The 15,776-nt window shown below is 27.9% G+C and overlaps 1 protein-coding gene across 2 annotated transcripts in view; it reads right to left on the bottom strand.

Annotated features, from left to right (window-relative positions):
- The window catches only part of LOC142320202 (protein argonaute-2-like), a 55,192-nt gene that overhangs the window by 29,779 nt on the left and 9,637 nt on the right, over window positions 1-15,776 (bottom strand). The window contains exon 2 of one of the 2 annotated variants that reach the window (XM_075357886.1): window positions 5,820-6,045. The exons of the other annotated variant lie outside the window; for it this stretch is intronic. The gene's annotated coding sequence lies outside the window, so the exon portion shown is untranslated. The remainder of the gene's footprint in view (window positions 1-5,819; window positions 6,046-15,776) is intronic. 2 annotated transcript variants of the gene reach the window in all.

Below are 15,776 nucleotides of genomic sequence, written 5' to 3'. Positions count from 1 at the left end.
GTATAAATACTAAATTAATGGTCTGAGGTCATAAAATATCATCAGTAGTATCATTTCACTGAATCTGATAAAAGTTATTCTATAAAAAACAATATTTCTATTAACTATATAATTTAAGTTTTTTTGTAATAATTCCTCACTTCTGATGATTATTTTTAGATTGTTTTTTTATTATAACGCAAAGATCTAACTTAAAATATAAAAAATCTGAAGATGTGGCGAACCAAATCTGCAGTCATTAAATAACAAATAAATAAATGTGGGTTTTAATTATGCATAATTGTTAGTAGAATACGACAGTATACAAATTGTAAATAAATAATCTTCTTTGGCCAGACTTATTTGCTGAAAATATTCAATACTGCTACATCTTTATTCAAATATTTATTAATCACTTTGTTCATTACCAACCTATTTTAATAAATGTGGGTTTTAATTATGCAGAATTGTTGATAGAATACGATGGTATAATAATTGTGAAAATGCCACAAGTAGATTTCCTTTGGCTAGACTTAATATGCTGACAATTGTCTATGTTATGAAGATGAAATGAAAATTTAAAAATTAAAATTGAGAATCTGTAATGTGATCACAGGTAGTTTTTTTTCATTTCTTGGAAAAGCATATTCAAATTCGTATAATGGCTTAGTGTAATTATTAATCCATAATCTTTCTTATAGGATTTTAAGAAAGCTACCTGCTATATTTTATTGTATTATTTTTTCAAAAACCGATCAAATATTTTAAAAACTCTTTTAGTGCTTGATAGTATTTAAATTTTGTAATTTTACTTACGGTTAAGTTTTTTCAACCTATAACATTCTATGACAATTCTTTTGATGACTAGGTAAAAGTGTTTAAATTTATAACATAGTGGTTTTTTTGATTTATAAGCAAACAGAGTCTATTGGTATTTATACTAAAACCGAAGTGTTTTATCCCATTACTTAAACAGTAGGTATGATTAAAGAATAAAATTAACAATAAACATTTTGTTTCTTCCCCTATTCTGCGATTATGACAAAAAATAAATGACTAAATACAAAATAATTAAATATTTAGGGAATTCTAAATAAATTTTATTAGAAAATTTAATAATAAGTATATTATATAAGTATTTCTCTAATTATTCCCTTCAATGGTCAAAAAATAAATACTGTATTTCTTTAATCAATTGAAATTAGACCTAAGTAAATATGATATGTTCTGTTTTGTCATAGAACCGTATTCTCATATTAGATACACAGATACAGACTATAACCATCTAACAATTCATCTATTTTTCCTGTAGTTATGTTGCAATCAGGCAAACATCCTGTATGTACCATATACAAAAGCCTACATTCTGAAATGTTATATGACTGATATAAATAAAAATATTAAAGTGGTTGGCGCAAGAGAGTGTAACATTAATCTGTTCATCCAGTTTACAATTGCAAAACCAAATATTTATACGCTTCTTAGGAGCTGAATTGTTATTAAATATGAGATGTGTAAAAAATATTGAACTTGCATAATAAAACTTTTATCAATTTATTTACCACTTTACATAGCTATGTCCCCTTCAAAATAGTCCCGATTATTGGTGATGTTTCGCTTTCAATCTTTCTTCTGTTTTTTAAACATTTCTTGGAAACTTAACTTTCTTGGATGGCATGCAGCTGTTGTATCATGTTTTCCTCAGTCTCATTTTATAGTTTCAAAACAACATCCTTTCAAGATTGTTCAATTTAGACAAAAGAGATCTACAGAGTAAAGTGGTGAGGCATGGCACAATTACCTAGTTTTAATTATTAGTTTTGCCAGATGATGGATAAGAAGTGGAGCTTGTATATTTTCATTGTGTAACATACTTGCACAACTATGATTTTCGCTCAGTTCAGGCTTCTTTTAGGGTACAGCATACCTCAAATGATGCCATAAAACTTCCATGTAAAACTCCTTGTTTAGTGCCTGACCACAAGAAACAAATTCAAAATGGGCCAAGCCTTTCAATTCACATTTGATGGGCTCATGTGAACTATTTTTTTGGGTCAGGATGATTCTTTCCCCACCATTAAGATGATTACATTTCAATTTCCATATCACAGCCATAAATCCAACTCTCATTGCTATAATGTTTATCAAAAGGTTTTATTGGCATCAGCATGATGAAGAAGGTTTTTACTGATGTTATTGTGATTTTATCTGATCCTTGATCAGCAAATGTAACAAGAATTTTGCAAATGTAAAAGTTTTTCAGTTAAAACTGCATTACCTGATGCTACGCTAACCTCAGTAATGTCTATCACGGTTACGGGGCTAGCTTCAGGAACTGTATCAATGTTATCGTTTGTTGACATAGAAGGTCATCTAAGGTCCGAGGACGTTCATTTGTTACAAATGGTTCATCATTTGTTTTTATTTTATTATTAATTATTTGTTACAAATAGTTCCCTGAATAATTGCTGAAAATTTTAATTGTCTTAAATAAACATTTTTCGGAATTTAAGCAAAATTTAATCCAAACAATTGTCTTTAAGACCTTTCATTTTCACTTAATTAAAAAACCAACAGTAGTATACAAGTTTTCTCAAACTGTTGTTAGCTCTAAATGAACAATGGGAAAGATGCAATAAAGACCACTGTTCCTGAAAGTTGTCGATTGCTACATTTCAATTGTTGAAAAACTCTCTATGTATCAATTGGGATCTATTCCAGAAGCTTGATTTTTTTTTAATACACCATCATATTGCTATTTTATTTATGTTAAATGTATATGAAGTGTGCTATTAAATTAAGTGTGCTATTAATTACGAAGTGTGTATACGAAGTGTGCTATTAAATAACAAGACTAATGCTGCTACAGAAGAATTGCGCATGCACCAAATTCATAAGACCGACAGTTGTTTAGTATAAAGCCTTCTCTTACGATTGTTGCCACTCCAGTTTCTGTAGACATATTAGTCTGGTCATTGTCTTTGTTTGGATAACATAAGTGTTTTATTAGAGCAAATAAGTGTCGTAAAATGTCATATAAAACTTTGTCTCCCTTCCAACTCAAAAACGGATAGAAATATTGAAAAAATTGGTTCTTATCCGATCTGACCGTCTGTTAACTATTCTTGTCTTTATTCAATGTCCTTGCTCAGCTCCGCGAAAAAAATAAGAAAAAACTATCCGAATTGCGGAAGAACAAGTCATGGGTTCTTCACCAGGACAACGCACCAGCTTACACTGCATTGTCTGTCAAGATCTTTCTAGCCAAGTATAACATACCAGTGTTAGATCCTCCACCTTATTCGCTTCACCTGACACCATGTGACTTTAATCTGTTCCCCAAGGTCAAGTCTACATTAAAAGGAACATTTCAAATTGTTGAAGCTGTGAAAGAAAAATAGGCACGTGTCATGAGTTCACAGAAGCCTTCCAGCACTGTTTCAAACAACAGAAAATACACACTAAGCATTTTAGGGATAGAGAAGAGGGTGTATATTGAAGGGGATAATAACTAAATATGAATAAATTTAAAATAAAATATTTTATTACACCATTAGTCTCATTATTTAATAGCCACATCTCGCATAGAATAATGACCTCTGGATTCAATACTATAAGAAGTTATTCATTTCCAATGATAAAAATTAAATTTTTAAATAATCTAGTCTTTATACTTCATTATATATTATACTTTATACATCCAAAATGGTAAATAAATAAAAATAAAAAAACTGAACATTCGTGTTTTAAGAAATATTATATTTTTTAATTATTTCCTCCTCTTTATTACCTCTAATTTCAACAGAGATTTTAAAAAACTGATAGTGTCATTTTAAGTCCTTTTATCAAATGCTCACAGCGTAAGAAATAAGGTCTGTAAGATGTAAAAAATACCATCTGGTGGTATACATTCAATTAATTTCAAATTTTTGCTTTATCTAATCTCACAGATTAAAGATCGTGTGCATGCGTGCGTGCATGTGCACACACACACACACACACACACATATATATATATATGTGTGTGTGTGTGTGTGTGTGTGGGGATCTTTTCAAAATTAATTTTTCTACATTTCTATTTGAAAAAAATATATACCTTAATTAAACACTTAACAAAGTTTTCTTCCATTAAACCCAAAAACGCGTTATTTTTTATCCCCAATTTTTGTGTTTTACATCAGATATCTTTAAAACTAATATGGAACAAATATGTTTCTTTGTGATGGTCCGACATGTAAACAAGGCATATTTGGATATCTAAGTCTGAAGTTTTTATACTGATGAAGATACTGTCCGACACTAATATTCTTAGTTCTTTGAGCATCTCCGACTTTTTCAACCAAATCAAATCTAAGGTAGAAAAAGTAAACAAGTAAAAATAAAAATTAATAAATCATCATATTAATAACCATAACCATTTTAAGAAATCCCCTCCAAAGAAAATCTAGAGGAGACAGTCTTATTAAAAATATCAACACTTAACTGGTGTTTGAGGCAAAATGTGACCCTTTACTCTGATAGATAGTGTCATTTGCTGTATATACAGGGGTGATTGATATTTACAGTCATTTAAAACTTTATTCTACAGTCACTTTCCAAATCGATTAGCTATTGGAAGATATATTTCACTGTACGTTAAAATATTATTTAATGTATATTGTTGGTGATTACTTTTAATAACTAGATTTTTCATGGATTAGCAGAAAGGCAGACTGCAAAATGGAAGAATTTGTGCTTAATAAGAGCACTTCAAATTTGTTGAAATTAAATTAATAAAGAAACTAGATCTAACATTTATCTTAATCAGATACAGACAAATAAAGATAATTTGTACTGCTTGTTAGTCGTTTGTTAAGATAGTAAATTTACAACTACCTGAAGGCAAAATATAGTTTTACCGGTATTTGAAATAAAATTGTTACGCTTAATCTGTGAATAATCATTTTTTCAATAGCTAATTTTAATCAATTAATTAATTAGGATTTAAGTAGGCTATAGTTTACCACACTTATTTAATATTTATTGGAGCGGTAAGGAAACAGAAAGTAGTAACTAAAGGGATTAATTTTTTACAATATCTTGAAGGACAATAGTCATAAAAAGATTCTAAAAATTATTTGCAGAGGATGGTTTCATTTACTAAGTTTAATTGTACAGAAACGTACTTTGAAAATAAAAAAGTTAATAAAAAATTATGGCTGTCAGAAAATAGCATCTAAAGAAACAAAGAAAAACTAAAATAAACAGTAAAATTTAATCACCCTGTCGAGCAAGTCTCTAGATTTAGGTTAAACAGGTAGAAATGTTACTTTTGACTGCAGCCATGAATTCAAAATAAGCTTTTCACCTTGTAATCTATGTGTGGCTTAAGAATATCTATGTGCAAGAATAAGTGCAAAGGGATTGATCACGGAATAAAATTTTATAAAGACTATACCTACGTTAATGTATAGAACTGAAAGTCAAGACCTGAGTTTAAAAGGAGATTTCAACCAGCAGAGAAATACCTTATGAATCCTTAAGGACTGTACTTTGTAGGACCAATTTCGGAATACTTTCATTAAAGATCTACAACTTCATTTAAAATATTGCAGATATTTCATCAATACTTATTAAATATGTATATTATTTATATTCAATTATTAAAGTAAAGTGATCCTGATTTACATACAACATTATTAGACATCTTTATCATTAGGCAAAAGAAAGGAAAGGTATACAACAACAAGGCATTAACAGACATTAATTAGAAAGAAAATAAAAAAGTGACAGCAAAACAAAGGTCAGTACAGATGAAGAATTTATTACTATAGTAAACAAAAAAAAAGAAAGATAATTACCTCTGATTGATACTACTTCCCAACACTCTATTAACTTTGTAAGTTCTTTTAGAATCAGGTTGGTTTGGTATTTCATACTCCACTTTCAGACCACCAATATACTTTTGTAAACTCTCCTTTTGCCAATTATCTAACTCTTTATCAAATACTCTATCACCAATAGTTGCATTTTGATCCCTAATTACTTTTATTAGATTTTCTGGTTTCGGAAAACCTGTGTGGGCGACTGAAAAAAAAAGAAGTTGTTTGTTACTGCATGCCGATGCTAACAATGCTTAGTAAACATAAATGAGTCTGTAAATAAATATTACTGAATAATATTTACCTGTTCCTGCAGCAGCAATGAATATAAGTCCTTCAATGTGTTACAAGGAATAAAGATCCTATGTTGTTTTGAATTTTTACAAATGTTTATGGAACTAAGTTTCCCATACAATATCAGCTCACTTAGTCATTTTTTAAATAAAACCTAGCGTATGTAAAAGTAAATATAGAAAAATATAATAAATAGGAGCCACTGATTAGAAAATAGAATGCTGTCCACAACATTCTACAAAATAGGATTTGTCTTCAGTCTAGTGAATTAGGAGAGAAATTAAAAAAAAATATTATTCATTGTAATAATTCTTTTAACATACTGAGTTTTTTTTACATCCTCCTTAAGTAAAAAAGGATTTCTTAAGGTAGTCTTTCATGAAAAAATGTTATAAGAAAAAATTACTTGAAACAGAAGTTCTAGAGAAATTATTTCCTTAAAACTTTTTTTTTTAATTTTTTTTACTTTTTTTAGTTTCCTTCAAAAAGAAAGAACACCCAAAAATCAATCACTTTCCAAGATTTTTCTTTCCTTTTTAGGAAAGGAAGAAAGCTAACTAAGCTCTGAAATCCAGAGCTTAGTTAAAAAATCTATTAACATTTTTTTAAATTTTTAAATAAGGAATAAACTGTCTACTATTTTATATTTCATGAGAAAAAAGTAATTTTTTTGAAGAAAAAATCCTTTTCCTGTACGTTACAGAAAATGTACAGGAAAAGACTTTTCCTGTACAAAACATTACATTGGTTTGCTTGGTATTTCTCCCACCACCACCCCATTCGGTCGCCCTAAAGCATAAGACCGAATGTCAGTGCTAACCTAAAAGTGTGAGTGGAATAAGCGTGGTACCATAAAGCACTTGCTTGCATGTCCCGCCGCCCACTTGTCATATATCACTAAAATGGGTAGGCGTATCCCGTCAATTACTGAAACATATATGAGTATCAATAATCAATTTATCTCGTCAAAGACAGCAATTCGCTGCCATAGCGAATTCTATCATAAATATTACAAAATAATTAAAAAAAATTATTTTTTATAAAAGAATAAAATTTAGTTATAATTGAACATTATTCTTTTATATATTATATACTTGAAAAAAAATCTTTTATTTAAAATTAAACATTAAAAATGAAAAATTACATATAGATAAATATGAACAATAAATAAAAGAATAATAAATTGTTTAAATACAAAAAAATATAGTGGTCTAGTTAGCCACTGTTACATTACTAAACAGAGTTGAAATATAGTGAATTATACATTAACAATGTCTGAAGAAGTGCTGCCATCTGTTGCAGCTTTTATAATCGTGTCATCCTCATACCCTGTTTGAAGGTTGATCAAATTAAATTTACTTTTATATCATATATATATATATATATATATACACATACACACACTTTTATATATATATGATATAAACATCTCATAGAAAGTTTTGAAAGATCTTGTGATCTTTTCTATATAAATGTGGTCACAATCATTAATTCTTTTTTATAAATTCCACTCAAAATAAAATGTAATGATTGTGACCATACAGGAAAACCACTAGATCCTCTGAACATTTTAGGTATTATAAAAATTGAAAACTGTGTTTCTGTAATGTTTCTGACCATCTTCTTAATAATACACATTCAATATATGATATTCAAACATATTAGGAAATACTGGATATTAAAAAATATAATATGAATACAAATAATAGGGATTTAGACATTTTAGAAAGATTCTACAGATATAAATATAAAAGTAGATTTAATCTGATCAAACTTCAGAGTATGATGATGGAATGATTACAAAAGCTGCAATAGATGCCGCCAGCACTTCTTCAGATATTTTTTTATTTAATTTTCAAATTTGTAAGCTTCTGGTCCCAGTTCGGATGCCATTTTGTGAACTCCTGTTAAGGATCAAGTCACTTTTGTGTCATAGCGACTTCACCGATGATGGCGGTAAATTAATTTGAGGGCTTCTTAGTTCAACATGGTCTGCAGGTATATAATAAGCCTGGTGAATTGCCAACCTACGCAGGTATGATAGATGGGCGTCGGTTTTTTGGTGGAACGAACATCGACGTTACCTTTGGTAGGCCAATGCTTGTAATTGGAAGGTGGTTGATGATAGTACAAGCGATCATCGATTGATTATGTATGAGATTGTTGGTGGTTTGAGTGAGCGTTACAGATGTAACATTCCAGTTCAGTAGAGTCGTTTATGACAAATGTTTGAGTGGTGTGAGTTTGGCATTGCCTTTGACTCATTACTTGGTTGATGTATGAGGCATTTAAAGTCATAATCATTTATACAGTAACTGGGCTAGGTGCGACGTTGGTGCTTCCGCGACCACAGTTATCTAGATTAGAGAGTGATGATGTAGGATAAGAAACGTGAAGATGTCCGAAGGAAGCCTAATAACTCAGCGTTGGCTGAGTTATTAGTTTTTACTGTTGTAAATATCTGCTGAGGGTTTTGCATTGGTAGCATCCCAACTGATGCCTGGTTGGTGACTGTGAGATGTAATCAGTAAGAGGGTCTGAAGACGACCCCCGCTAAAAACCTTCAGGGCTAGATGTGGAGGGGCTGGCGTGGCAACTGAAATCATCACATGGAGTGTGTCTTTCCCTATGGGGTCAGGATGACTGTAATTTGAACCAAGGAGCTACCACAAAAAAGGAAGAAACATTATTACTTTAATATGGAGGTCAGGGAAGTGATAGTAATTAATTTAGCCTAATACTAAATGCTTTTTAGGTGATGTTTTGAAGTCAATTTAACTTAAAAAATACTCATTTAAATTAAGGTAAAAACAAAAGGATGAACATTTTTTAATTTTTTATAGTAAGTTACTTGTTTAAGCAATTAAATAAATTACATGTGAAAGCTCATGCAAATATACATATTCCAAAAATAAATAGATATAAGTACTGAACATTTTTTAAATTGAATAATAAATAAATTCTGAGTAACAAATATTTCTTACATGTAATATTTATTAGTAGTACATTTCATTGTTTAATATAATGTGTATTGTCATTAATGAGTCAGTCAGTTTTATGGTTGTAATTTTTGCAGCTAACATGACAACTTAATTTACATTAGAATATTTTATTCATCAGTTGAATACAATTGGATTAATACATGGTCATCAACAATAGGTAATAATAATTAGCCTATTCTATTTAATACATTAAACTTACTAACGTTATTGTAGTGGTGTATGTTAAATAAAATTTCATACTTGTAATCAAAAAATATTCAAATCGAGTTGAAATAGATATAAAAAAAAATGAGAAAGGAGAATGACAATACAGAAGTGGTAGTTAGTAAAAAAAGTAGTCTCTTAAATTTAAACAAAAAAGAGAATAATTGAAGTATATTGTTAACAATGATGGGAAATTTAAATTGTTTTTGACAGATTACTTAGAGCTATAGTGGTTTTTTGTAATCTGTTAAAGGTATCTGATTTTAAACTTTGAATTTGGATTGTGGATTTGAAAATCAAGTATTATGGTGTAGATGGAAGTGGATTTGTATGGGTTACAATGTTATCTAAAAAGAATTCTTATATAATATGAAAGATAAAAAAAATAAAACATTAGACTGCACTAAATAAATTATAATCACTAATGTACAGAAGTAACCGAGGGTGTTCCATTATTATTGGGCCGCTGTCAAATTTTATGCTATTGTTTAAAGTATTAATGGCATTTTTCTAACACTACAAAATTTATCATCATCCATGGTGACTATGTATATTTCAGTACCTAATGAAGCCAGTATTTCATATTTACTAAGAAAACATTCTCCAGAAAATAATGATTGATTTGATGGCTTGTCTGTAAATTTGGTAAAAACTCAGCTCATAAAATTTCCAATCCAATTTTAAAAACAGCTACTTTGGAATGTTTTAATTTAAGTTTAGAATGATTTTAATTTTAATTTTTTTGAAGTTTTCTAAATATTTTCATGCAAAAATTGGAGAATTAATAAGAAAACTTGCATCTTAGTGTTATTTAAGTTACTTGTTAAGTATAAAAATAACATATATCACAATATTTTAGATTTAGCTCAAACTGACTACCTAGCAGTCCATTTACGTTATTTCTTTGCACTTTTTCTTATTTTTATCTAAGTGTAGGTTCCTTACCTTTTTACTTCTTGTGAATACAATTTTATTTCCGTATGGGTAATGGTGTTTGTTAGCTTACGTTAATTTAAAAAAAAATTAAACCAAAAGTATGAAAAAAATAACTTTTTTAGTTTTATTTTTATAACTTTATCTATTTAATGATGTTTAAATGAAATAAAATATTTATTTTATTACATTTTGCCAATCTTCATGGTGGGGTGATAGCGTTTGTCATTCAGAAGTTCCATATTCAGGTTCCAGTTAGGCATGGTATTTTTCTAACATTACAAAATTTATCATCATCCATCAGTGATTCTTATTGGGGGTCAGCTTATGATTACTGTATGAATAAATAAAGTATTTTATTTAATAAATGTGAATTTTTAATATAAGTCATAAAAGTAAAATTACATAATAGATTTTATTTTTTTTAGCAAATAAAAATTTATTAAACTTTTATTACACAACTGCCTAAAAAGCAGTTTAATTTATTTAGGGTGTATGTACGTATGATTGTTCCACTATAGCAGCTCAACGGTTGAACCGATTTAGATGTATGACTCTGTGTTGGAATCCTTACATTGTATAAAGTGTTGTAGGTTATATAAATATGTATATATATATATATAAAAAGATTTAAAATAATTGAAAAAATCTATCAGATGCATTTTAACGTTTCATTCTGAACGATTCGAAAACCTTGTATTCTACATGTGTGAAGTTGTTGCCTTATTAGTGTTTTTACATGATTACCCAAAAAGGTGTGTAATGTATTTAGGGTGTATGTATATATAATTTTTCCACCGTAGCAGCTCAATGGCTGAACTGATTTAGATGTATGACCTTGAGTTGGAATACTTACATTACCAGGAGTTTTATAGGCTATATAAATATTTATATGTATATATATGTTTAAATAAATTTAAAAGATTTGAAAAAATTATACTACATAAAATACTATACACAAAATTGTCTCCCACACTCTTTTTAATTATCCTAAATTAAAGAGCAATGCTTGTCAGCAATGTTTTTTTTTTGGCAGTTGTGTTTTTTAATTTTTAATATTTAACCCTTGTTTATTTACTTTAATTTATTTTAGCTTTATTTTGGAATTTATTAAATTGTTCTGTTAAGTTATGTTCATTATATTTTGCATTACTCTTGGTTTAAGTAATACTTCTTTTCAGATTAGAAACTACATAATTTTTTATAAAATTTTATTAAGTTTTATATCAGAATCAGTTATATCTGCTTTTGTTTTATTTTTTTTGTAACTATAAATATTAATGATATTCGCTATACTTAAATGAATTTCTATAATATTATTTAGTCACATTTTTATAACTTGTACTAAATTTAAAGAACTGGTTTAAATTCAAGAATTACTTGTTGAATTAAAATGGTATTTCTGTTTACGTCAACTTCAAACAACATAATTTATTTGTTGTTGAATTATAAGCTGTTATCAATTAATGTATAAGGGCAGTTTGTGGTGTTTTTACATAATTAATATTAAAATAACAATAATGTTTTATGTGTGTGTGTGTGTGCATATATTTATTTAAATTCAACTATGTAATAAAACCTGCTGTGTCAGCTCCTTATCATTTTAATTTTTTTCTCTTGAAAAACTTTGTAGGACCAAATTAATACAAAATATTTATATTTTCTGTAATTTTTCTAAATATTCTATGTAAAAATAAAACAATGTCATCTTCATTATTTTATTAAATTAGACATTTTTTTGTAAACCATCCTATTTTAAATTAATTACATCTTTCAGATATTAAAAATTATAAACAACTTGCTGGAAGTTGTTTCTTCCGGTGAATCCTAATCGTATGGTTCCTTCTTCACTGGAGTTATCAGTACCTTTACTGTCAGTGACACCTGTTTAGAAAATGAAAAACTGGTATTCATTTACCAATCAATTCTCATTGTAGAAAACTAATAACACTTTTCAATAAAAAACAAAGGTTTGAGTTTTTCTTTTAATTAAAATATGATTTTCTTTCTCAACTGGGATAAATATATTCAAAATAGAGGCGTTTTGAATTTAACTATATCTCTAATATTTAAATGTTCTTTAACTCAAGTTCATTTATATGGTCACAGAAGCAAAAGAACTAAAGTTTTTTCATTAATATTTAAATTAACATATTTAATTTCATAAATATTTTGTAGTCTAAATAACTATATATGGTTACCCAGCACATAAATTTAAAAAAAAAAAAATCTTAATTTTTTTATAAAATTTTCCATGAAGTTTTTTGATAATAGAATGATTAATAGACCTAATTATTAAACCAGATGCTTTGATAATCCATTTTGTAAAAAATGGGATTTACAATAAAAAATTAAATGAATCTTTCATTGAATAAGGATGAAAAAACTTCTTGTATGAATCAAAGTAAAAAATATCTTCTACTCTGTTGTTCTATGTTCTATTATCTATGTAGAAAATACAATAATTCATTTAAAAAATGTAATGTTTTTCCTCAGATATCAAAAATGTTGAATGATAAGATAGAAAATAGATTTCATTCCTTACTGCTTATTTGTTGCTACTTAAAACATTACATATAATACTGAACGTATTAGTGTATCTTGTTTTATTTGTTGCAAATATAACTTCTTATAGGCAGTAAATATTATTATTTTTACAACTATACTGGGTTTGAAAATGAAACTGCAAAGCAGTAGTTTGATGAAGTAAAGTTAATTTGTAATTCTGATGATGCTCTTACATATCTTAGTATAAATAGATCTCTGTAAAATTTGTATGTATTTCTGTTATAATTCCATCATTTCTAATTTAATTATTTATTATATATTAGCAACCCGGCAGTGCTTTGCTATTGTTATACATATATTTATATATATATATATATATAATAATAATCTATATATATATATATATATAGAGAGAGAGAGAGAGAGAGAGTGGGAGAGAGAGAGAGTTTAAATGAACACAATTGAAAATTTGATAAAAAAATTAAAAAACTGAACTTCACAAATTTTACTTTTTACTTATTCTCCTTCCCTTTTTCCCTTTCACCCTTCTCCCTCACCCTCTCTGAGTTTCCTTTTTACCCTTTTGCGTTTCCCCCGTTTCTCTTTCCACCTTTTCTCCTTTTCCCCGTTTTCCATTTTCCTCTTTTTCCCTTTTACCCGCGCGTAAATCGGTCCATTAGTTTTTTGGTCTTTAGCGGACACACATACGAACATGCCTTTTATATATATATAGAATAGAAAAGTCTGTTTGTATATTTATTTGATTAGTAAATATCTCGACACCAGCCCCACCTAGCGGTATAGTTTTTGCAAAAATATTTCTTTTCACGTAACTAATATTCATATTCTGAATATGAACCAAATCGGTCCATAAATAACATTTTTCTAAATATCTCAACCCCAGCGCCATCTAGCGGGTTAATTTTTTGCAGAGATCATTATTTCCATGTAAGTAACATGTATTCTGAATATGAGGCAAATCGGACCATAAATACAATTTTTCGAAATATCTCGACGCCAGCACGACCTAGCGGGTCCAAACTAATTCAGAAACCTTCCCTGGCATGCGTCCAACCATTCCCCAAAGTTTCATCGCTATCGGATGAACGGTTTAGGAAGGCATAAGAGACATACAGACAGACAAACATTCATTTTTATATAGATTATTTATTGTATTATCATTTTTTTAGATATGTTTAATTTACTGATTTACATTAAAACAATTAAATAAATAAATCAAAAAGATATTTATAATTATTTGAAAAATATTTAAATAAGTTATTTTTTGAGTAAATTTTGTGTCTAAAACAATTAATATAAAAGAATAAGACATGGCTTACAAGTACTGATTTTTATTAAAGAAAAAAAAAACTTGTATTTTAATTTTATTAGTGACCAATTTGCATAGATTTTTCTTCTTAGGTTCAATTAAGTCAATTTATTATATATAATATTATACAAATTAGGATCAAAATTTGTGTTCAGCGTTTATTTATTGATTAATGAATCCAATTATAAAGACTAGTTAGTTACAGTAGCATATAAAATCAATAAGAAATTCATATTATCTTGATTAAAGGACTTTTAAAGATATTAAAGAGAAAGAAACAAGACAATATAGAAATAATTGGTTGTTTATGGTATTGTATGCTATTAGAGATGTATTAAAAAAAGTAAAAAGAAACATATTTTTTCAAAGTAGAACGCGAGTTACCTGTCCCTAAAGGTTATCTTGCTTTCTAATTCCATTCAATTAACATAAATTGAAACATACCGTTTTACCTTCTAAACATATTTTATCATTATAAAAAAATTAGAAGTTTTTCAAAATGACCAAAAACGCTTCATGAATAGTTCTATACAAAAGAAAAGGAATGTTATAAAAAAGGTTCAGATTAATTTGCGTCAGAGACTTCACTTCTGATGCTGAAAAAATATATATTGGTATTAAAGATTCATTCTAAAATTGGAAAGAGATTGTTAAAAGTTTGTATAATTTTTTGTGATTTAAGGCGACGAAATAAGTATGAATAATAAATAAAATACTTTATTTAAAAAATAAAAATACTTATTTTTTTGTTATTAAAAAATACAAGATTTTGGAGTGTAATTTTACATAAGGAAATACGTATATGGTTTGGTGGAATAGAAAGTATACATTCTAATTTTAAAGGAGTGTTTGCTAAACAGATTTGAAAGGAAAGGAAAAAAGGATCAACCAGTCAATTTACTGATTATATAAAAGGATAATATGGATGGAAAATAATTATGCATGGGAAATGGAAAAATTCCATTTCCCATGTCAAACGGTATGTTTAAAATAAATACCGTTTGGCATGAAAAATACCATGCCTGAACGGTAATCAAACCCGGGACCTTCTGATGAAAGGCCGAGACATTACCATTCTGCCACGGAGATGGGCAGGAATTTATTTCAGTTTGTAAAAATGATATATAATATTATTATCAATTTATATAAATTACTTTATTTTGTATGGTTTTTATTTTTAGTTATTTTCTGCGCATATCTTCTTCATTCCTATTTCAATATGTAAATGTTTTATGCATTAATATTAATTTTAACCATTTTTTTTCTACAAAGGTGTTTTGATCTGGGTTTATTTTACCCTTGTAAGCAAGAATATTGTGTTATTTGATTTTAATTCCGCACTAATCCATCAACCATTAAGGAAAATAATTTCACACTAATCATTTATGCAATTATTCATTAAATTATTTATTTATTATTGGTGAATAATTTAGCGATAATTAAGGTCAACATAAAATTTACACTCTTACAACCGGTAATTAATGTTGATAACATAATAATATTTTTCATTAACATAAAGGTTATTAGTAAAAAAAAGGGAAAAATACTTTACATTACATTTTAATAAAATAACTAAACTGGTTCGAGCAGATAAAAAATGTATTAAAAAATCAATAAAAAACTAACTTGTAAGGTCTTTTACGTATGTGGTACAAAAAAGAAGCT

Source organism: Lycorma delicatula, chromosome 2 (assembly GCF_047948215.1).
Source record: "Lycorma delicatula isolate Av1 chromosome 2, ASM4794821v1, whole genome shotgun sequence".
Lineage (NCBI taxonomy): Eukaryota > Metazoa > Arthropoda > Insecta > Hemiptera > Fulgoridae > Lycorma > Lycorma delicatula.
The sequence above is the reverse complement of the archived record's forward strand: the minus strand, read 5'-3'. Positions and strand labels throughout refer to the sequence as shown.